At 30.6% G+C, this 23233-nt stretch overlaps 1 long non-coding RNA gene across 1 annotated transcript; it reads right to left on the bottom strand.

The window, feature by feature from the left end:
- Positions 1-5898: 5898 nt before the first annotated feature.
- On the bottom strand, positions 5899-13568 carry LOC136971787 (uncharacterized). Its single transcript, XR_010880219.1, has 4 exons — positions 13528-13568; positions 12668-12812; positions 9424-9653; positions 5899-6076 (listed from the first exon to the last, which is right to left on the bottom strand). It is a non-coding gene; the product is annotated as an uncharacterized lncRNA (long non-coding RNA).
- Positions 13569-23233: the final 9665 nt, after the last annotated feature.

The following is a 23233-nucleotide window of genomic DNA, read 5'->3' as shown; positions in this document are numbered from 1 at the left end:
GATAAAAGGTGAACATTTTTGGCATTTACTGTAAAATTTCTCAGTGAATGGTTTGTGGTTTGTGCACGCGCATGTGTTGTGTCCGCTTGTGCGCTTTCTGCGTAGGTCATGTTTTATTAAGAAAAAACTTGAGATTGAAGTAAGAGAATTTTTTGTACATCTTGTATTTTATGATTTTGAATTGGAAATTCCAAATCGAAAAAATTAATTTAATTTGAAAAATCTTCAAAATCATTTAATGTTATTTTGAAGAATATATAATGAATATTATTTCATATACAGTATATTAGCTTTGCAGTTAATAAGTAGCATCAACTTTTGCATTGTTCTATGCGTTTTGTTATAGACACATATCTACGAACAGTAACTTTTTTTTATATAATACCAGAATTTACAGTTTTACTTTACTGGCTGTCATATACACAACAGAATAAAAATATGGAAATCGGTCAAGAAATGACCCCACAGCAATGGCGTGCCGTGACATTTGATTATAGGGAAGCTGTGTTTCTGTAAGAAATCGACTTCCAGGGGCAATCAGTTAATTGCGCGTCAGTAATGGTCTAAGGTTCATTCGTACATGGGTGGTGGCTGTAGAGACAAAAACGTTTATTTTAACATAAAATAAACATATACTATATACAAAATAGTTAGCTTTAAGACAATCAGCCGTTCGGTCGTCCTGAGCGTCGATGTGGTTCTTCGATGATCGATCGAAGGTGCTCCCGGGACAGTGGCGCTGGCAAATCTGTAGAGCACACGGGAAGACTTCGTCCGTTGGAGTCGGGGACACGGTCTAAGTCCGAAGTGGCATGGGTTACAGGTTGGCACAATAGACGAGAAATTGTTTTTTTTATTTTTTTGTGCATTTACACACGGCGTTTTGGTTATTCGGAACGTTACGGAGTGCCAGGTGTCCTCGATTGTCAGAGATTATATCAATCTCCATTCTTTCTTTCATCCATTTTGATTGGTCGTTCTCTCTCAATCACGCTTCCCGAGTGGTTAGTCCCTGGTTACTAAACGTAACAAGACTCTTACCTGGAGAGTGAGAAAAGTCAGAATCGAAGATGAATTCGATCTTCCACCGATCATAGGACGACTTCCTTCCACGATTTATGGTTTCTGCCTGGCGGTTTGATGTCCGACTACAAACAAATTTTACCTATGTTTTTTTTATACTAATAAATTTTTCTCTAAATTAACCGTTTTTTCGCGTCTTTCGTGACAAGTCAGACCCATCCGGTACAGTACATGACATTTCCATAAAAGTTTTAAACAAATACTGGAAATGACAAAAATATACAATTTATGTATTTTAATTCTAAAATACAAATAATACATACATAATACAAATTGATACGATACAAACAATGATAGAAAAACTTGTTTTTTTAGTTTTTTATAAACTAATTCTATTCGGCGATTTTTTCAACAAAGTCGTTAATTACTTTATCATAAAAGTCGCTGGTCGTCGACTCCATCAATGACTTCCTCCGTTGGAGGGGTTCCTCCGGTGATATCATTGTTTATATTTAAAAGCACTTTTTCTATCGAAAGCAACGCTAGCGACGACAATTTTTCCTCCAACCGAGTGTTCCTGGCCAATGTATGAATTCGCTTTGTGGTCGAAAAACTGCGCTCATCAGACCCACCGGTAGATGGTACCGTAAATATTAATGATATTAAATTATATAATTCTTTTAGTACATCTTTGTTCGGATCGACATTAATTATAATATGTTTTATGTTCAAGAGTTACTTGTCAATATAGTCTAGACACGAATATAAATACAGTAGTGAACCGAAAATCGGAATCAATTGGGGACTGGGGTTGTTCAGATTAGGGATTTGCTCCAATTACGGATTATGTACGAAAAAATATATTAACCTGTCCGATGTTCAAATTTTTCTCCGTTGCGTGTCGCTTCGTATTTGAATTTTCGTCGATTTTAAGCCTAACGAAAATTTTTATAATAATAATCGAGGCTATCGTATCGTTAAAAATTATTTCTGCATTTTGTACAAACAAAATAAATATATTGAAGAATATAAAAACATGAAAATTATACTTTAGAAGTAAATCTAGTATCAAAAACGTTCGATTCAGCACGACACAGTCCGACTGAAAATCGTTCTGATTACCGGCGATTTCGATTACCGGGGTTCCGATTTACGAGTCTCTACTGTATTGCGATACACTACGTAATTTAGATAAATCAAAAATCTCCCATAAAATTTACTTAATTTAATGAATTAAAACACGCTTGAAAAAATTGTTAATAATTTTAATATTATGAAAAACATCTAAAAGTGATAAAAATTCTCTTTAACTGAGGTATATAGCGAGCAGATCAAAGATAGTCATCCGATCTCTCTTGTTTCCATATGTAGCGTTTTTTGGAAGTTTTAGAGTCAATACACTATCCGTCGTAAATTCAATTGATATTAAAATTAGAAAATAATCAGAATTGAAAATATCAAGAACTCTAAAACCCAGTAATCTGTCTAATAAATTTACATTTACTGTTATTAGATCTATAACAGATAGACCGACTGTCGAAAGAAAGGTAAATTTAGCCGGATTGACTAAGGCACCTTGACCATTTAAAATATACAGTCCGTACGACTTAACTTTTTCCTCTTTGATTTAGTATTGAGAATTTAAAACATTTGTATTACTCTCAGCATAAAAATTGTCTAGTTCCTTGCCTATTCTAGCATTCATGTCTCCCAAAATTACTATATCATCTTCAGAGAAATTCATCAACAAGTCTTCCATTTTTTAAAAGTACACCATAAAGATCTATTCTCAAATAAACAAGAACAATTATCAAACTATAACTAAGTAAACAAAAATTTTTCTTATAATTAAATCTGATAACAATTAGATTGTCGGAGTTAAACAACATTTCCGAAGAACCTAATTTTTGTAAAACTACAAAAATGAGACCGCCATATGGACGACCAAGACCAATTGGTTTTCTAGCAAGTTGTTCATATAAAAACAAATCTGGGTTCAACAAAAAAATTTACCGATTTATAAGAGTTAGTTGACCAAGTCTCAGTAAAAGCAACTATATCATAATTTTGTAATAAATATATAAACTCTTGGTAATTCACTGTCAAGTCCAGCATTCTTGACAATTCCAAGACAATATTCTAATTAATAAAGTTTTATTTCTCTCTTTATCAATTGTTCTACTTAACCTTTTTGGCTGGATTGGTCTAAAAAGTGTCAATCTTCTGTAATTCATTTGTTTCTAAATTGAAAGTGAATTTACCACCATCAACTGTCAGGCAATCGGCTTTCAGAAAATGCTTTTATATTCAAAGATTTAGCTTCCACAAAAAAGGCAGCAATTTTCTACGCCTTAGTCTTGATCTATATGACAAATCATCAAAGACTCTAATGCGCGAGTAAGACGGTGACGCCTGAATTTTCTTTAAATTTTTTAAAACAACTCTTCTGTCATCTTGAATATAGAGCTCAAACAATATAAGCCGAGTTCCTGATATACGATAACTATTAACAAAAGGAATAGACTCCCTGTTTTGTCTTTTAAAGAATTGAAGAAAGCCAATAGCATTATTAACTAATTCTTCGTCATTACCACTCAAACTGGAAACAACAATGTTATTTTTCTTCGAATCGTTATGTTCAGAGTCTATATAATAATTCTGAAGAGAAAATTTATCCATACATACAGTTTTAAAAGACTAAAGATTGGTAATTTCTCCTTCCAGGCGAGATAGACGTTCATCATACTCCTTATGTAAATTAGACAGCCAGTAAAATTTCAATGACAATTCTTCCAGTGTAGATAGAATAGTATCAAAATGTTCCTTGAGAAAACACAGAATCTTCTGAGGTAATTGTGAAGAAATATCCACGATGCAAAATAGTCGTTCAGTCGACATGATTTCAACGTTGGTTCGCTTGGAAATCGACGAAGTTTACCAGCAGAAGTCGAAGCTTTGTTGCGAGGTGAAGAAGGTGGTGTACGAGACAGTGGACCTGGATCAAGTTCAACTCCTCCAATAACAAGCAAATACAACAAAATGAAAAAGAAAGTATCACAGTATAAAAAGACTTCCTTAATAGTCAATTAATGGCAAACAGTTCGTAACAGTAAGTAGTAGAAAAAACATGCCAGCAGCAAGAACAGTCAAAAGCGCCGCCCCCAAGATTTAAATAAACCAAAAGTGTTTTGCTGTTATTATTTTATTACTAACTATTGTTGAAAAGAACAGTGAATTCCAAAATTCTTTTGAGAGAAACTGCATTTTAAATTGCCTTCTACAAATCTCACAATATAAGGAAAAGATAATGGAAGTATCAATTTGTTTTTACAATAATCTTAACTCTGGGTTAGTGCAGTGGGGTTTTTTGCCACCCCAGACGCTTTACAACTTGCGCTATTCATAGATTTTGCAACTAATATCCGTTTCCTCTTCAGTAGCATCATGATTTTATGTATAGAACATGCTCAAAAATTTGTACGGTGATTCAGAAACTCCAGTAAGAGAACGACGACAGTTTTCAGTGGGGTGTCCAAACACCCCACAGTACCATTCACGTTTTTTTTTTAAATTTTATAAATATTTATTTAGTTTTTTCGTTTTTGAAATAACTATAATTTGAGTACATTTATTATTTATAATATAGATCAATTATTTTTATTCCCGTTTACAATTGTACAGTACATATTATCGTTTTTCAATTTTAATATTTTCTGTCAATATGTGTGCATAATAATTTAAAATAATGTGAACTGTACAGAATACAATGTGAATAGTTAAGGAATAAAAACTATAAAAATATGAAAAGTAATATCAGAGCTATTTTGGATAATCTAGAAATTCGAATGTGTTTATTTTGGATACAACATCAAGTACTATGCTTTTAAGTATCATAAATTATAAATAATATAATACAGTGCAATTACTGCATTTAACGGTAAATTAATTTACTCAAAATTAAATGTAATGTTACTTATATGACCTAGTTTCGAGGAGCTATTATGAGCAGATAATGTAGTGATTTTCAGTTACATGAACTTATATGTTATATTTTTTATTGGATATTGGTTACGAAAATAAATCCAGAATGTTTCAATCTATTTTAAACAATGAGAAGATATTTTCTTAAAGATAATTTCCAAGAAAAACACAAGTGCTGATAATGTATATCCAATTATTATTATTCCGAATGATCCAAACAAGTCATTTAATGTTAAAGAATGAAAATCATCAGGTTCTGCAAATAACGACCTTTTTTCATTGCGATGACGAAGTATCTCATCAGAATAAAATTTTTCTTGTAATCCTGCTTCAATGCATCTTCTCAAACTGAAATAAAAAATAATATATACGAAGAAACAATATTATGCCTTAATTTTAAAATAATAAGATAACTTTAATAAATCAATTTAAACTTAGAAAATTTATAAAAAATTCACAAAAGATACAATACAAAAAATCACAAAAGTGGTCCCCAAACATCGTCCCTCTCACATACACCAGGAATTAACAGTCTCAGGCGAAATCGACATTTCTTTAGAAGTTACTCGTCTACCTTCAATATGTAAAATGTCAAAATTTTTCCTCTGGCGAAGGCACAATTAGTTTAAGGACACTTTTATATATTGTTTCTTTTGAGAATTTTTTAATAAATTTTCTAACATTAAACTTATTTGTTCCGGCAACTTTTTTATCAAATTAATAAACGAATATTTAACAAAATAACGTTTAAATTTTTACATATATAAAGTCAATTTCTATGCATTTCGTTCAAAAAATTATTTTTAGGTGCATTTTATATACTCACATTTGATCAAATTCTGTTTTTAAAGGAAAATTTTTTCTTAGTCCAAATGTCACTAATTGCTTAAATAGATTATCTGTAGAACACAGATAATTTTCCTCTCCTATTATCTTTACATGAAGAAAAAATATTGTTGCTGTAACTTATAATTGCAAAATTTTCTTTCGTAATAGTCCTTTTGTCACTATTCACTAATTTTCCTTCGGCAAAAAATTTTTTCATAGTAGCAGTTAATTCTGTTTCTCCTTTCTGATATAAATAAATTAATTCATTAAGTACATTAGTTATAACAAATTAACCTAAGATGTTTTATTATATATTTATTTGTACTGTATTACACAAAAATGAAATTGATTTCTAATTAAAATAAATACTTTAAAAAACCAGATAACCCAATGTAATATGTACCCAATGCAAAATTTGCAGAATTAAATAAATTGCATGTTAATATAACCAGAAAATGATATCTATTTTTATCCATCAGTTTAAAAATAAACGCTAAACAATAATGCCAAATATAGAGAACTATACTGAACTAAACTTTGTGTTGCAACGAACCCAAGACACTATGATTACCAGACATACGGTTTTGAAATTTAATCAATAAAGAACAAAATGTTTAACATTAATAATTAAAATATAATTTTGTCATTGATTGTTATAGAGAAATAAAGGAACTTACACAATAACATAAAAGGAAATATATGTAAACAAGTTAAGAGTCTAAGAGAACTTTGACTTTTCCCAGACTTGTAACTGGTTTACTTATTGAAGCGCAGTTAATATTTTATTACCTTACAAGTTTTAATGTACTTGAGATCTTTGTTGACTAGGGTCTCAAGTTCATTCACAAAGTTATTTTTTTAAGTAAAAATTCTACATCTTTGCTGAACTCCAGGCTTGTTAAGTGCCATTTTTACTTTCCCGGTTGTTATATATATCAGAAAGTATATCGCTATGTGTGATTCGGCCTGCGGCCTGCAGACAGACGAATGCCAAAATTCTGTGAAGTCTGTAGTATATACACCTGGTGTATACACATATTATACACACAAGTTATCACGAACTATCGCTGCACTCCTTTTAAAATGAACGAAGATGAGTTATATCTAAAAATTCTGCAAATTTTAACTAAATTGGATATGGTGTAGAATGGTGTTATTTTAAATTTTCGATACTTGCCGAAATTGGGCTTTTAACACAGATTTTGGTAGAGGTTTCGGCCAAATCTTTGTTAAAAACAACTTTTTTCAAGTAAAATGCGATCGATAAATAAAATATCGTGAGAGAACAGATCGGGAATTTGACCAATTTCTCCAATGATCACGAAAACAGGAAGATAGTAAGTATAAGAAAACCAATTGTCACGCGGGTACCGATAGGGGATATTTACGGGAGGGGTACAAACGCTTGACTGTGAATTATGGGTGGATTAGCGACAAAATTCAATAAACAATTACGGCAGGTGTCTGATCTCTGAATTCTGCCTCCACAGGCCCTGGCAACAACTAGAAGGTTAGGACAACTAGGAAGGCAAAGGAGCGCCGATCACGGATGCAAAACCTTTAAGAAGCTGGAATTCAAGGCCAAAAAGTCTTTTTTCGTGGGTTTATTTACAAGAATTACAAATTTTTTCGCCTCACCAGGCCAGAGATCTTCCTACAGAGAGAGAGCAGGGGATTCCGAAGTACAGGAACTCTCCAGCTGGGACAGAGAGACTTTTCTCTGGAATACGAAAACCAGCGAACTGTGTTCTTCGCACTACCTATCAGGGACAGTCCGTGAGAACAAGAGAATTTTGTCTTAAACAGTTCTTCTGAAAATGCCTCCACTGACCACAAAATAATTTGGAAATTATTGTTTTTGAAAAAATCTTCGTAATGTGTTCCTCCCAATTAGATATAAGCTATCTATTTATTATTTTAAAATGTATATTAATGTTTTTTTTTCTTGTACTTTAACCAATTCCTCCCTGTAACCAGGTCTCCTTACTATGAATAAAGATGAAGATTATTATTATTATTATTATTTTAGAATGTATAAGGCATAAAATTATTATGCTAAATTTTATAAATGCACACACGCCAAACAAATTTTTGGTTAAAAATTGTGACTGAAAGATAGACAGGGTGTCTGAAAAAAGTGACTAGTTACGAAGACATATATTTAACTTTTTTGGACTTGTGTGAAAGGCATAGTTTCTAATCGCTGTTACAGATTTTAAAACGTTGAAAGATTTCATGATAAACGCAGTCGAAACTCTCACTCACTATATCTTATTAAGATGTTCTGAAAGTAATTTTTCGTTTTTTTATTACTAGAGGAATTAGATGTATTTTTACCAGCCAATTTTATTTTAAAACACATTTTCATTATATACTTCGACAGCTGACATTTTACGGCTTACTTATAAGAAATTTTGTTTGATTCTGTACAATTGTTTATTTTTCGGTGTCCCGTCAAAATTGGAAAATCGAAAGCATCATTTTCGGCATATTTTGCGTTTTTATAACTAAAAAACCAAAATGCTGTTCAAACAAGAAAACTTTGTGGTACATGCTTGGAGAAGATGTGTTGAGAGACAGTGCCAAAACTGGTTTACAAAATTGCGTTCTGGCAATGTTAACATCGAAGATACACCACATTCTGGATGGACATTTGAAGCCAATGAAAACAAAATAAAGGTACTGGTTGAAGCAATCTGCCGTATAACAACACGTGAAATCACTAAGAGATTAAATCTGTTAAATTAAACCGTTTATTATTACTTAAAACGAATTGGTTTCGTTTCAAAGCTCGATATATGGGTTCCACATGTTATTAAAGAGAGATGCTCACTATGGTGGGATTTTAAAGAAATGTTTTTTGAGCTTTTACCAGACAATTTAACAATTAATTCGAAAGTGTACTGCCATCGAGAAAACAAATTGAGTAATATCATCAAACAGAAAAAGCCAAAATTGATCAACAAACAAAGTGTATTTTTTTACCATGATAATGCCAAATTTCACACAAGTTTGGTAACTCGTCAGAAACTGTTATAGCTTAGATGGAATATGTTATCACACCAACCGTAATCGCTAGATCGGGCACACTCAGATTATTACTAGTTCTGGTCTATACAATTTTTTTTAACTGTTAGACATTTACTTGAAATGACAATGTCAAAAATCACTTGGATCAGTTTTTTGTAAACAACGATCAAAACTTTTATGAATGTGAAATCATGCTACTACCAGAAACAATGACAAGAGGTATTTGACCAAAATGGTCAATATATAATTCAATAAAATATTAATTTATTATAAGAATATTGCGTTTATTTTTCTACGGAAAAAACAAAATTACCTTCCGAACAACCCAATACATAACACTTGAAAAAAGATTAAATACTGTCTATACATTGTAAGACTAACATATAGCACATATACGGAAAATTCTTTAAAATGAGAAAACTTTTAAAGTTTGCTCATTATTTAGGGCAAAGACTTTGTATCCATTTTGCTAAAATAAATATTAGTTCCTGTCAGTTCTTTCGTTGAATATCATGTACCGTACAATACATCAGCTGTTATTATATCTCAAACGTCAAATACCTTAATAGCTGTTCCTATTGCTGTGTTCATAGGAGCATTCAATATATAATGTCCGTTCTTTACAGCCTGAAATAAGTACGGAAAGGTTCTCCGAACATCTTCTGAACCAGGAAATGTTAGAAATGATATCAAACATCCACTATAACTATATCAGAGAATAGACGTAGCAAGAATCCACATGATTACCAGCAGTTTGCGACTCTGTCCAGTAGGTTGAAAAATATGATTTCCTAAATTAATAATATATTTTGTAATTATTGACAAACTCACTCAAGTTTAATAATTATTTAAAATATTTTCTATAGTGCAGTTTTATTAAAAAATAAAACTTAACACATCTGATGTATTAAATAACTGAGATATATTCTTGCATATGATTTGAATTCCTTAAAGTAAAATTCTCATATTGATATAACATTCATAAAATTAAATGACCACTAAATTTCATGGATGTTATATTGATGCAAAAATTAAATATATAAACACACGCAGCAATCGCAACAATTCGAGGATTTCTGAATACTCAGAAAAACATTATGTTGATAAAATATCGTAAATTAAAGTGGTTAAATGCCATATTTATTTACTTAACAAACACTCTTCAATAGAAAATAAAAGATGTAAAATGTACAATATACAGAAGGTATACTTTTTAATTACAGTACAATATCGTTAATCTGGCCGTTCTCTAGTTTAATACGACCAGTAATTCAACTTTAGTACACTCACGGCATTATAAGCACTGATGCCAAGTCATAGAGAAGATTTCCACTAGTCCAAATTACAGTTTTCAACAAACGTGGCATTATATCGAGCTGAACTTAAAAACACGATATAAAGATCGTTAGACTCGTCATCAAGGCTGCTCAAGAAATTAGTTTCCCGAAATTTTCCATGACATTGAGTGGTAATGAAACAAATTGGCAACCTGATTATCGAAAACTACAGCACGCACGAAACGTCATATTGTATTATATATTCTTACTGCTGGTATATTTTGAACAGAAAGTAACAGTTGTTATAGAGAAAGATATCATTCCATTTGAAAGTTGATTTCTTTTTAAAATCATAATCTTCAAAAGTAAATATTGTGTCTAAATATTGTATTTTTCTAATTAACTAACAGATGAGCCAGGCGTTTCTCGGGCAGAATGTAACGGTAGCAAAGATTAAGATTATTACATTATAGCCAATCTTATCCGTTTTCACAGAATGGAAGAATTCGGTCCCACTGTTTCCAGACTAATTAGAGAATTTATAGATGGGTCTAAAAATATGTTCGATTTCCCGCAAAAACGCAAAAAACCGCATCTCCGCCTGTAAATCTCGCTTTCTCTTAACACTTCAACTGTTAAGGAATACACTTCTTTTGTCCCCAAGTGGTACCCTACTAAAACGCAGTCCAAAAACACAAAAACCGCATCTAAAATAGTACAATAGAAGCCGAATTCTTCAAGGTAATCCTTAACCCTCTCCTCCCCTTCCAAAAATTTTTTATTACGGTGCATTCTCATGGCTCTCTTATTAAAGTGCAGTTAAAAATAAAACTCGCATCTAAAATAGTACAGTAGCTGTTTCTTAGGATAAACCTTAATCCTCTCCCTCTCCCCCGTGGGGGCATTGCGAAAAATCCCTTTTAGTATACAATCGCGTGATGTACCAAATTTCAATTTTCAACTCCTAACCGTTTGGGGTCTGCGCTTATTAGCATTATTAGCAACCCATCTCGATTATAAGATTAGTAATGGACAAAAACGAGTATAACTTACAGAATGGTCCTTTCATTAAAAGAATTAGAACATCAAAATGAACAGTGACAAGATAAGTGAGATGAAGACCAGAAAAGATGGGTAGATTCGATAAACATAGGATAAAAAATCGATCTATCCAAAAGTTGAAAAAGTTCAGCCAGGACTGTTTAAACGTGAACTACGCGAGAGAGAGAGAAAGAGAGGTACACAACCAAAGTCGGGCCCCTATTCCTAACTAGGATCACTCCGGCTTATTTCCCAAAATAAGTGTTGCAAACTAATTGTTGTTAAGTGGAGTAATTGCTTCAGAATTTAGTCCCTGACTCGTAGTATCGTTACTACTTATAGTTTCTCGTTTGTTAAACGTATTGTAGATTTTCACAAATGTTTTTATTTTCTTCGCTATTCACAAAATTAGCGAAACGTAACTTTGTGGCGTCATCGCTTCACTTCTAAATGGGCAAGAGTTTGTTTCTTATTACTACCCTATAGAAGTAGGTAAAAATTAATGGATTATGGGTTTTCTTAACTGTTTGTGACATATATTAAATAAAGATGACAGGTTGTTCCAAAACATTCCTTCTTCCTAATTCGGATACCCACGAATTGTAAAACCTCTGCTTTTTCGAACATTACTTTTTGTTTAAATTAAAAACAATCACGGATAATGAAAGAAAAAGAAAGAAAAAAGTAACTTGTCTTCAGAATCCATGGCTATAGCTCATATAATCGATGAAAATGAGAAATGCAAATAACTTTTTAAACCCTCATTTTCAAACACCAGTTTTCTACAGTCGTTGAATTGGTGGTGATATTTCTATCAATGGGACAAATCTTCAATATGAATTTTTATAAAATATTTAACTATGAACTGCAGATTTTGACGACAGCAAACGACAGAGAAGATATCTGTAAAAATGAAACTTGAACGTTTCTTTACGTGTAGATCAATTTTGTTCTGGTTGAATGTTCAACATACCAGAATCTTTACATTGTTCATTTACCCTGTCATACAAACAGCGAATTTTACAAACAAATTTAATGTGCTTACAATTATCTTCAGACAGGGTCATGGCTATCTTTGAAATCCAATCAATTCAATTCAGCAAAAATTTCAATTTATTAACAAACCTGCATTATGAAGTGTGGTTTCATATTCTCGACACTTAAAAGAAACAAATACAGAAATTATAACAGAATAAATTAATAGCAATATATATAATTATAACAAAGAAAAACGTAAAAATGAATATTTGCTTGACCTAACCTCATAAATCATTCTTTATAAGTTTTATGAAAAAATTAAACACTATTAAAATTTTGCGATTCGGAAATCTTAATAAATAAATCTTAACAAAAATAATGAATAATATTATTTTTTAACAGAATTAATCTATTACTAATCTATTACTACATAAATATATTGAGTTGATTTAAAACGTACTTTAAATTATTCATTTTAATATACAATGAAGAAAATAAAAAGATCTAACCTTTATTCGTAAACGAAGCAAATATAGCCATCACAATGTCATGTAAAGAAGTCTTTTCATTAGAATAATACTTAGTACTCATGTTGAAAATTAAGTAGAAAAATATTGTTCCAATAACAAAAGTAATGATTGTTGCAATCCAAACCTGTATAAAAAATAATAAAATAAAAGTATTACTTTACACCATTCTTTAAAGAAAATGAAGAGAATGTTACAAGAGTTGTACCAAACATAACGATTCCCAATTTTTTACATGAAACTTCGGGACTTCAAAGAGAAAATGAGTTTATTTAATGTCTGTAAACAGATTTTTCATAGAAGTTTTCACCTGTACTGTTGCAATATTTTTCATTATTTTGACAACTCAAACAATTCAACATGATCATTCCGTTCTGGCAGTACGCAAGGAATGGTTTATAGTTTTCTGGACAATTCATTGTAGTCCTATGTAAAATGCAATTCTCTCAATTATGAATTTCAAATATCGATATATTCTTTTTCTTCTAAATTTGTCAAATGACATTCTGATAAATTAAAGTGCCGAAAAATAGCATTATTAATCAATTATTCGAATTAGATATAATCCAAGCAACAAACTAGAATATATAATTAACAGAATAATAGTGTAGAAAAGGAATAATTATAATACACACAATTATATAAAAAGTTTTAAAGTTAGGAATTATATCCATCAATTTTATTTAAACTCGTATCAACTTATACTCGTATGTTATAAAATTTATTTTGATAAAACAAAATTTAAAGTAAATATTCAGAACATTCTTAAATAACCTAATAATTTTTACCTAACCTAACCTAATTCAAAACATAAATTTAACAAGTAGAATTAAAAAGCTTACCTCTACCTCAAAAGGATAGGAAATAGCATACAGTTTTGACCGGTGTTTACTCTTTCTTAAACAGAATATAACATCTGAAACCCAATAAGGTATAGTGAAGTCAATTAGTTTTAAATGTTGGTAATTTATAACATGAGGCAGAGATACATCAGATTCCTGAAAATTAGTAAATAATACTTTAAATAAATAAAGCTTTCTAAACAGAAATGCTTTTATTACATTTGAAGATTTCATGCATTTAAATTTTTTATCATCGCTATATTATAAACTTTTTATATTATCTACAGATTATAAAAATTGTTTCGGCACTTGCATTTCTGTAGACAGATCCTATTTTTCCTGTTCAAGTTCCATTTTCCAGATGCATTCTGTAATTCTTAATGACTTTTATTTCAAAACTGTAAAATTATTCAATTGGATCGGATATTTAGTTAAAATGAAGAAAATAAACTATATTTCTAAAAAATTTAAAAGAAAAAATATAGAGTAGTCTGCGAACTAAAACACTCAATTTACACATTCCGAGGTAACGAATTACGACTTGAAACAGTTCACAATAAAAAGATATTTATTTTGCGTTTTTCGTATCTATATGCATTTCCCCTTCTTTCTTCGGCCTCATCAGTAGATAACGATGCTCGTTTTACATTATTTCTTTAATTATGGAATCGAAGAAAATTTTAACAAGAACTAACTACATTCACAGAAGATATAAAAAGAAAAGAAAAGAGACAGTTTAAAAAGTACAGTACATGTTAAATGGATAACCTACAGAGACTCTTAGTAAGTGTCACAACATTTTCATAAACAACAGATATGACGAAAAAAATGAGAACTTAACTATAAACGGTTTTTATGAAAAATATAGAAGTAAATTTAATGATCTTTTTACATTTATCACCCAATATCTAAAAACAGGTTATGAAATTTATTAAGTTTTATTTGTAACTAGCTGTTACCCACTGCTTCGCTCGCGCGGATTTTGCAAGCAAACCCTATTTACATTTAATATTTCAACAACCATAGTAATTGTTATATAACACCTACCGCTGAGAATTGCTGAGAATCAAACCAACTGTTTTTAATTTGATAAATTTTCTGGAACGTTTACAATCGTTCTATAATCGAACCAATATGCAATAACAAATTCGAATTTAAAACGGTTCGAACATTTGGTAAAAAAATCGAAATATATAAAAAATATTTATAACAATGTCTGAAATGTTATCAATTTAATACCCCTAAGTACTCAATGAAGACTAAACGTACTTAAAAACAAAAAATCGCATCTAAAATAGTACAGTAAAAGCCGTTCTTCAGGTTAGGACTTAATGCTCTCCCTCTCCCCCCGCGGAGGAAATTTAAAAAAAATCCCATTTTAGTGTTCATTTTCATTGCGTATCCTACTGAAACGTAGTTAAATGCAAAAATTCGCATCTAAAATAGTACAGTAGAAAGCCGTTCTTCAGGTTAATGCTCTCCCTCTCCCCCTGCAAGAGGAATTTCGAAAAATTCCTTCTTAGTGGGCATTTTCACGACGTACCCTAACTGTGCAACAAATTTCACCTCTAGGTTCTGGAAATTTCTAGAAAAAACTGGAACATACTCATTGAAGCGTCATACATTTTTGTAGTCAATCATTTTCAACCCCCATATCTCCCACACTCATAGCTATCGAGACGCAACCACCATAGTGCACGATGGGAGACTTGAGGCTACTACCACACACAAACACCATTCATGTGCGATGTGTAGTTTTGGCTGCAGAGTGAGATATAGGCACAAACACGTTCATTTATATATATATAGATATAGATAGATATAAATATACATATAGATATAAATAAAGAAAAAAATCAGCAGCTGGATATAGCAGGTGTAGTATATAAACTCTCATATACTGTACAGCACCTGCCCCAACTACGTAGGCGAAAAACAAAACGGAAGCTGGAAAAAAGGCTTTAAGAACACTTCAGCATACTAAAATAGGTTAATAATATACATTTAAAAAAGTGGAATATTATTAAATGCATGCTCGGATAGATTTGTACGGTATAAAAGTAGCAATGTGAAACAAGCGTTTTTATCATGGATTCGCATCTCGCCAGGCCGGGCTGGCTACGTGGAATTATCCGTGTTTTCTCCACGTTTTTAACGCCAGAATAGAGGCCAATTACTCTTTAAAGACCTCCCGGAAGGCATTATTCTTGCTCCCCGCGTATGGTCAAGTAATAAGAAAAAAGTAAAACAAATATATTTTTATTGTGAACTTTCAAGTCGTAATTCGTTAATTGAGTACTTTAGCTCGGAGACTGTATTTTATATTTGAACTTTTAAAAGATTCTTAAAAACATGGTTATTTTTATTCATATAAATTTAAAATTGAATTAAAATTTAATAAAATTTAAAATGTCACAAATTTAAATTTGAAAGAATTAAGTAAATAATTCATTATTGCATAAATTTATATAAGAAATGTGACATGTGTATATCGATTTTTACAAACTGATGTATAACTAAAGAATATTGTCGTGATTATCTGACTTTTTTGATTAAATTATTTAGTAACAGATATGAAGCACTATTCTTGAGGTAACAATAACATCACATTTGTTATCGGTATAATCCGCTACTACGGGGTCATTATTAAAACATGCAGAAATATTTAAAATATATCATCTTGCATCAATTACGTTCCGAGAGACAGTATTGGCTACTTCATTTGTAAAAATATTAGCCTCTCTTGGTGAATTTCTCGCTATCTCTACTTTTCTGAATTCTTCAATCTCTACATTCTCACAGAAAATAGTTCATGATCGATGATATACTTTCTAGTACTTAAAATTTAAATATCTCTTTATTCTATTTGTATAAATTCTTTTCTTCATTAATATTTTATAACATTGTAAACTTCTATGATAAAAAAGTATCGGGAATAGTTTATTTAGAATGCGTGTATGCAAGAGGCTGCTGTTGACAGTTGACATCTAGCAGCAGTCGATATGTCCTCGTCTGTTTTCGTTTGCAAATAAACTCTTGTTTTGAGTGTCAAGAATTTTTTCGCCAGCGATTTTCAAAATGTCCACAACTCTTTTAAAGATGAACCCGCTCTAGTGTACCATCCACTTAAACTGATGACAATGCGTCGCTCAAGTCAGAGATTTGGTGCTCAATAATCGTCTTTTAACAAATAGCGACATTATTGAACATGTTATAGTACCATTTGGATCTTGACAAGCAATTTTAAACGATGACTTGGGCTTGCGGAATGTCGTTTTTTGAGTCGTCCAGAAAACATTGAAGTTTTTTCAAAAACATGTTTGAGTGGCCGAGGTAATGCTTTCTCAAGGTGAATCGTTCTTAAAGTGCATCGTTATGAATGATGTAATACATATCTACGCTTATGACACCAAAACCGCCATTCACTCGATAAATGAATAAAGTAAATTGGCTCGAAAAGTGAAGCGAAACCGAAAAGACTACGTCAAAGTCAGTCAAAAATAAAAGTCGTGTTGTCCTTCACGAATGCCTTCTGACTGTTCTAACTGTCAACAAAGAATATTATCTGAGCATTTTGCATCGTTCATTGCAAAAATAACGTAAATATAATTAATTCTTAAAACAGAATTTATCAATTCTAAAACTAAATCAATTAATTATTATTATCGTTAAGTTTATTTGATGTTGTTATGTTGGTACAAATTACATTCCATTATAAACTGTATACACATATACAGTGTATAGAGGAATGTAATACGTATAACGTATAACCTAAGATTATACTGATATATACATGTATATCAATATAACCTTAAGTTATACGTATGTTTGCATATAAACTGGATAAAATTTTAAAAATTATCATATTAATTTAATGTTATTTGTGTGATTTTTTTCAGACATAACAAATTTAGAAATTATTTCAAAAAATTTATTAACAGTTTTTATTTTTAATACCTGAATCCAAGATATTCTTGTATTGTAAGAAACAACCTTGCAATAGAACCCTGTCCTGTAAACACAATTTTATATCTTTCTTTTTTCAATTCCACAATTTTTGAAAACTACAAAATATTACAATAAAACTTGTATTCTGAAATAGATTCTATTATTCATATATTAATTCTTAATTGTTATAAATATATTAAATTGTTCTGTACTCACTGGAGTTGCTGCTACTCTAATAGTGAGATTTCTTGCGCTGTTCTTCATAGTTTTAAATTCCGTATTATGAATATTCAACTCAATTTAAATTTCTGTTGATGTAAAAATTTATTCTAATAATAATAATATTTACTGATATGGTTAAAATATTACTTGTCAATACTAAATAACGTATTTTTCCTAGTTACTAATTACAATTTTTATTTAAATTATTAACTATAAAAAACGTAAACGTTTTCAAAAATATATTCTATTAAAGATATTTATTAATACTTTTTGTCAAAACCATATTTACTCCTTGTGTCTATCTAAGCTTTTCCTTTGTTTTAGAATGGACAGTACAAGCATCAGAGACATCCAGCACAACAGAGCGTTCGAATTTGAGATTTTCAGATGGGACTAGGATAAAATGTTTGTCATCAGTTTTCAAATCAAAAATTGTCGAAAGGGATTTTAAAAAATATGGAAATCGAAAGAGAAAAGATGACTTCTGCTGAATATTTTAGAGACAGAATGGCAGTTGTAGAATTATGCATAAACTGGATAAAATCATTATACGAATGCCACCATAGACATCGAACCACCAGGGTGGTCCGAAGTTTATAGTCGCATTTGTATAATGTAGCTTTAAATACTCAGGAAGCTAGTACATCTCTATAACTATTTCTTCCAACGTTTGTGTGGTATGGTTGCATCTAGCTTTATATATATAGGGTAGTTGTACCAGTGAATGACCGGCTGGAGTGAATGACCATATTTCCGGAAATTTGTTTAAAATAAGCGGTACAGCAAGAATCAGAAGAGCTGAATTACTGAAAATCAACTACATTTTGAAATATTTTCTTTCACTGGTAATTCAAAAACGCGTGATAGTTTTCGAAATATGATGTGTAGATAAGGGGTAGTCCCTCACTGGATCTGAAAAGTGATTCTTGTCCAGTGAAGGAACACTTCGGTCATTTAATGGTGATATAGTAATTTGTGCTATTTTCATTTCTGAGAACAAAATTCAAAATCTGTGAATGTTGTTTCATACTAATGTATGAGTGAATGGCCAAAAACCTAACTTGTACCAGTAAATGACCATGGTTGAAAGTTATATGGTCATTCATTCCTGCACATTAAAATGGTTTGAGATGAATAATTAAAAACATTTAAATTTATTTTTATTCAGATAAATTCAAAATGACAGATGAAATAAATAAAAAGAAGAAAGCCTACAGACCTTTTCAATATAGTGAAGAAGATTTATATGCAACTGTAGAAGCAGTACATAAAAATAAAATGAATGCTAATAAGGCTAGCAAAAAATCTAACACTCCAGAAGGAACTTTAATAAATAAATTACATGAAAAGGTACCAATGAAGCAAAAATGGGCCCCACAGCCACACTAACTAAAACAGAGAGAGACAGGTTGGAAAAATGGATTATTGAGAAAGCCAATTTGGGTTTTTCCATGCATCCTGATGAAGTAAAAGACAGTTCAGAAAGCTATAAAAATATGGAACGAAAGAACCCATTTAATAATGATTGCCTAAGAAAAAAGTGGCTAAAGCTTATTATAAAAAGGCACCCTAACGTAGCAGCAAAAACTATAGAAGTAATATCCAAAGCTCGAACAGCAGTTTCAGAAGAGATGATAAGGAATTGGTTTTAAGAATTAAATAATTATTTGAGAGAAGAACATGGAAGTGATACTCTGCAAAATCCTTCCTGTATCTTCAATACAGATGAAACAGGGATGTTATTTTGTCCAAAAACTGCAAACCACTGTGTTCTAAAGCATAGAACTTTTATAACATTGCATCAGGAAAAGAAAAACAGTGTATCACAGTTTTGTGTAATTTTTCTGCATGCTGCCAGTCAGTGGATTTTATGATAGTGTTCTCAAGACGTATTGCAGATTTAGTTCCAAATGACTTTGCTGTAGGTCAGTGTTTTTCAACCTGTGGGTCGCCTCCAGGGGGTTCGCAAAGCCTTACACGGGAGGTCGCGGGTAAAAGAAAAAGACAAGTGTTTGTAGGTCCTACACTACAATAAAAGGAAAAAACGTTACTATTTGCAGGGCTCTTGCGACTTCTTTGCACAGTACAATTGGTTTTTTGATCAATAGTTAGGTGTCACCAGAAAGAAAATTAAATATGTAGTTTTTAAAATACTGACATAGTTTTAATACGGCCCTAGGGGGTCGCCAGAATTTTTTAACTTGTAAAGGGGTCGCGTATTCAAGAAGATTGAAAAACACTGCTGTAGGCAAAAGTGATTCAGGATGGATGATAAGTGCCACATTTTATAAATAAGTTGCAAATATCTTCTACCCCTGGCTTCTGGATAAGAGTATCCAGTTTCCTGCCTTATTGCTTCTTGATGGACATAAATCCCATATAAATGAAAAACTATATAATTTTTATGTTGAGAAAAGAATTCTCCTTTTTTGTTTGTTGCCAAATGCAACTCATATTATCCAGCCATGTGAGGTTTCAATTTTTCGACCGCTTAAATGTCAGTAGAGAATGTTGTCAGAAAACACAAACAACAATCATCACAATCACTTTCTAAAACTAACTTTGCAGCATTGTTCTTTGAAACTTACAAGAAAGCTTTGAAATCGGAAACAATTGAACAAGGGTTTGGAACATGTGGTTTATTTTCTTTTGATCAAAATAGGGTGGATTATTCAAAATGTATTTCTGCTAGGCGTAAGGCTCGTAAATTGTTTTCCAAAAATAAACCTGCTTTATCAATTAGTTATAGAGAACCATATAAATGTGCACTGCAAATGATAGAAAATGAGATTATACTTAATTTGTTATCAGATTTTAAAAAAGCCATTGCATCTGATAACAATCAGATAAATTTAAAAAAATTATTATTGCAATATGCCTATCTATGAAACACATTTTTATATGGATTATCAAACTGATAATTTTTTTAACATTGTATATATCGTATTTCGGAATTAAAGATCTTTTCTAAAAATTAATATTTTTATTCCAATTTCTTAATCTGAAATTACATAATTGCCTAAACATATAATGAGTGAATTACATAAAATTGCCAACACATATATAGTATACAAAGATATAAAATTGCATATAGTATCCTAAAACTCTAGTTATTCATTATTAGTCACTTGCGGTCATTCACTAGCCCTAAGTTGGTCAACTACTAGAACCATATGGTCATTCACTGGTGATTTTTACATTTTAAAATCATCATGTCATTAATTTAATTAATATTACAAAAAATTAAAAATTCACTTTTTGAATGAGTAGTGTGATTTTCTTGGTAACCAGCAATAACCATTACTTATAATAAATGTCTGTTTGTTATGTGATTATATTCAAATCTCCTTATCAAAGTGCTTGACTGGTCATTTACTGGTGCAACTACTCTATAAAGAGTTTATACTTATCAATAAAATAAGGATAAAACAATTAAGGTCGGCGACAATTTCACTGAATGAGAGGAAAAGAAACTTGTTTACGTTCTGTAATTTACCATATGGCAGTGGTCTATTGTCCGACCACACGTGGGTCCAATTGACAAGGTCGCACTTCTTTTCTATCCTCTCTGCTAAAATGTCTATACTTTACAATATTATAAACATTTTGGTCACGGTTTTTAGAAAGTTTCAGAAACACCGATTTAGAATTATTTTTTAAAAGTAAATTAAATGTAAACCATAATTCTAAGTATAATACAGATTGATATGTATGAGAGATTGAAAATAATAAAACTCTATTAAAATATAAGAATGTTATCAATAGGTACAAAAAATCTTTTGGAATCAGGGAATCTTATAATGTCAAGAAATGCAAAAAAATATAGGGGTTTCTTCTGTATGTATGAATGTTAGTGTGTGTCAGTGGCACGATTTTCTTCATTCCGTTTGAGGTTTAATAACTCCTGTACTTTTTGACGAAATTTTTTGAAATTTTACAAGGAGGTTTGTGTATTAAGGAGTTCATGCATGTAAATTTTGGTGATTGAATATCGAGGAGAAAAGATAAATGGGGTGATGTGTTATACCTCTAGTAGAGTCGAACTTAGTGACGATTTTACTCGTTATTAGCATTTACAAATTTATTATAAAACTCATTCCTACCCCCAGAATTAAGCTTTTTGCCGTTTTATAATAATTAAAAATATAAAAAGCTTTTAATAATAAAAAATATCGTAACACATAGCGCCACACACGCAGTTTTAATTATATGTTGCCGGGAAAGTTAAGCAACTCGTTGTCTGGATATTCTTAAAATAAACTTTTCAGGTTGTAAGAAGTTTTTGTCAATTTCATTTTGTATATAGAGGAAAAAAATTCTGTAAAATTATTTATTAATTTACTTGTGCCAAAATTAATCCGATATTTATTTTTTTTATAATTTATTATTTCATAAGACAAACAACCAAAAAGGGTGAATAAACAAGAAAACATTTCAAAACTATTGCAACTTAAATGGCTTTATCACTACGATCTTGGATAAAATATCTATTCTGATGTTATTCAAAAGAGAAAAGAGAAATCAATTGCACACACACACACACACACACACACACACACACACACACACACACACACACACACACACACACATTGTATCACCTCGTCTTAATTTTATTACTAAAAGACAATTATAATTATAAGAATAAAAGTTATTAAAATTTTCTGTACTTCATAGATGCATCTATTATTCCTAGTCCTTAGATAACATTTCATTAACACAAGTATAACAAGTATTTCGACGAAAGGTAGTAACCTTTCTTAACCCATTAAAATTTTAACGCAAACCAAAGTTTGAGAAACATTGAACTAGTATATCAAATAAGAAAAAACTGGCCAATATAGTTAATTACATTGTTTTCAAAATATGAATTAGAAAACAAATATTTTTACTTAGTTTTAAATACACAAACATCAAATAGGAATAACAATTTTGTAGTGTTTGAAACAATGAAGAGAATTTGACTGGACCGAAAACATTAGAAATATTATTTTTAATTACTCAAAATAAATTAGTTTTTAAATATTTTATTTTATTATTAGACTTTTAAATGCCATTTTTTAAAATTAAAATTAATTAATAAAAAATTGAAAGTTTTAGCAGAAAACTAAAGTATAATTTGGCAAAATCTGAAAAACTAAAAAATTTAAACGGTTTTATTTCCTTGTTTTTAAGGAATATCATATTATTGGTAAAAGTCTGTTAAATATTGTTTTATACGGTTTTCACCGCCGCATTAGATTAATTATTGAATTATTCATGATAAATAGAAGAATAAGGATCGACAACTTAATTGTTTCTAATGAATACAATAACACAATTTGAATATTACAATTTATAAGAAAATTGTCCCTAAGATAGACGTGTACAAATTATATTTGTTACCGTAATAGTAAACTTATGTTAAATCTAGAAATTGATACAAGGTAAAGGCAGGAAATTATATATTCTAATCGGTATGTTTATTTTTTATATACTGAAAAACAAATTTTATGTTTTAATGATGCATTACATTCCTATGCTGTATCCAATACAA

Source organism: Centruroides vittatus, unplaced genomic scaffold (genome assembly GCF_030686945.1).
Source record: "Centruroides vittatus isolate TY-2023 unplaced genomic scaffold, ASM3068694v2 contig_272, whole genome shotgun sequence".
NCBI lineage: Eukaryota > Metazoa > Arthropoda > Arachnida > Scorpiones > Buthidae > Centruroides > Centruroides vittatus.
The sequence above is the reverse complement of the archived record's forward strand: the minus strand, read 5'-3'. Positions and strand labels throughout refer to the sequence as shown.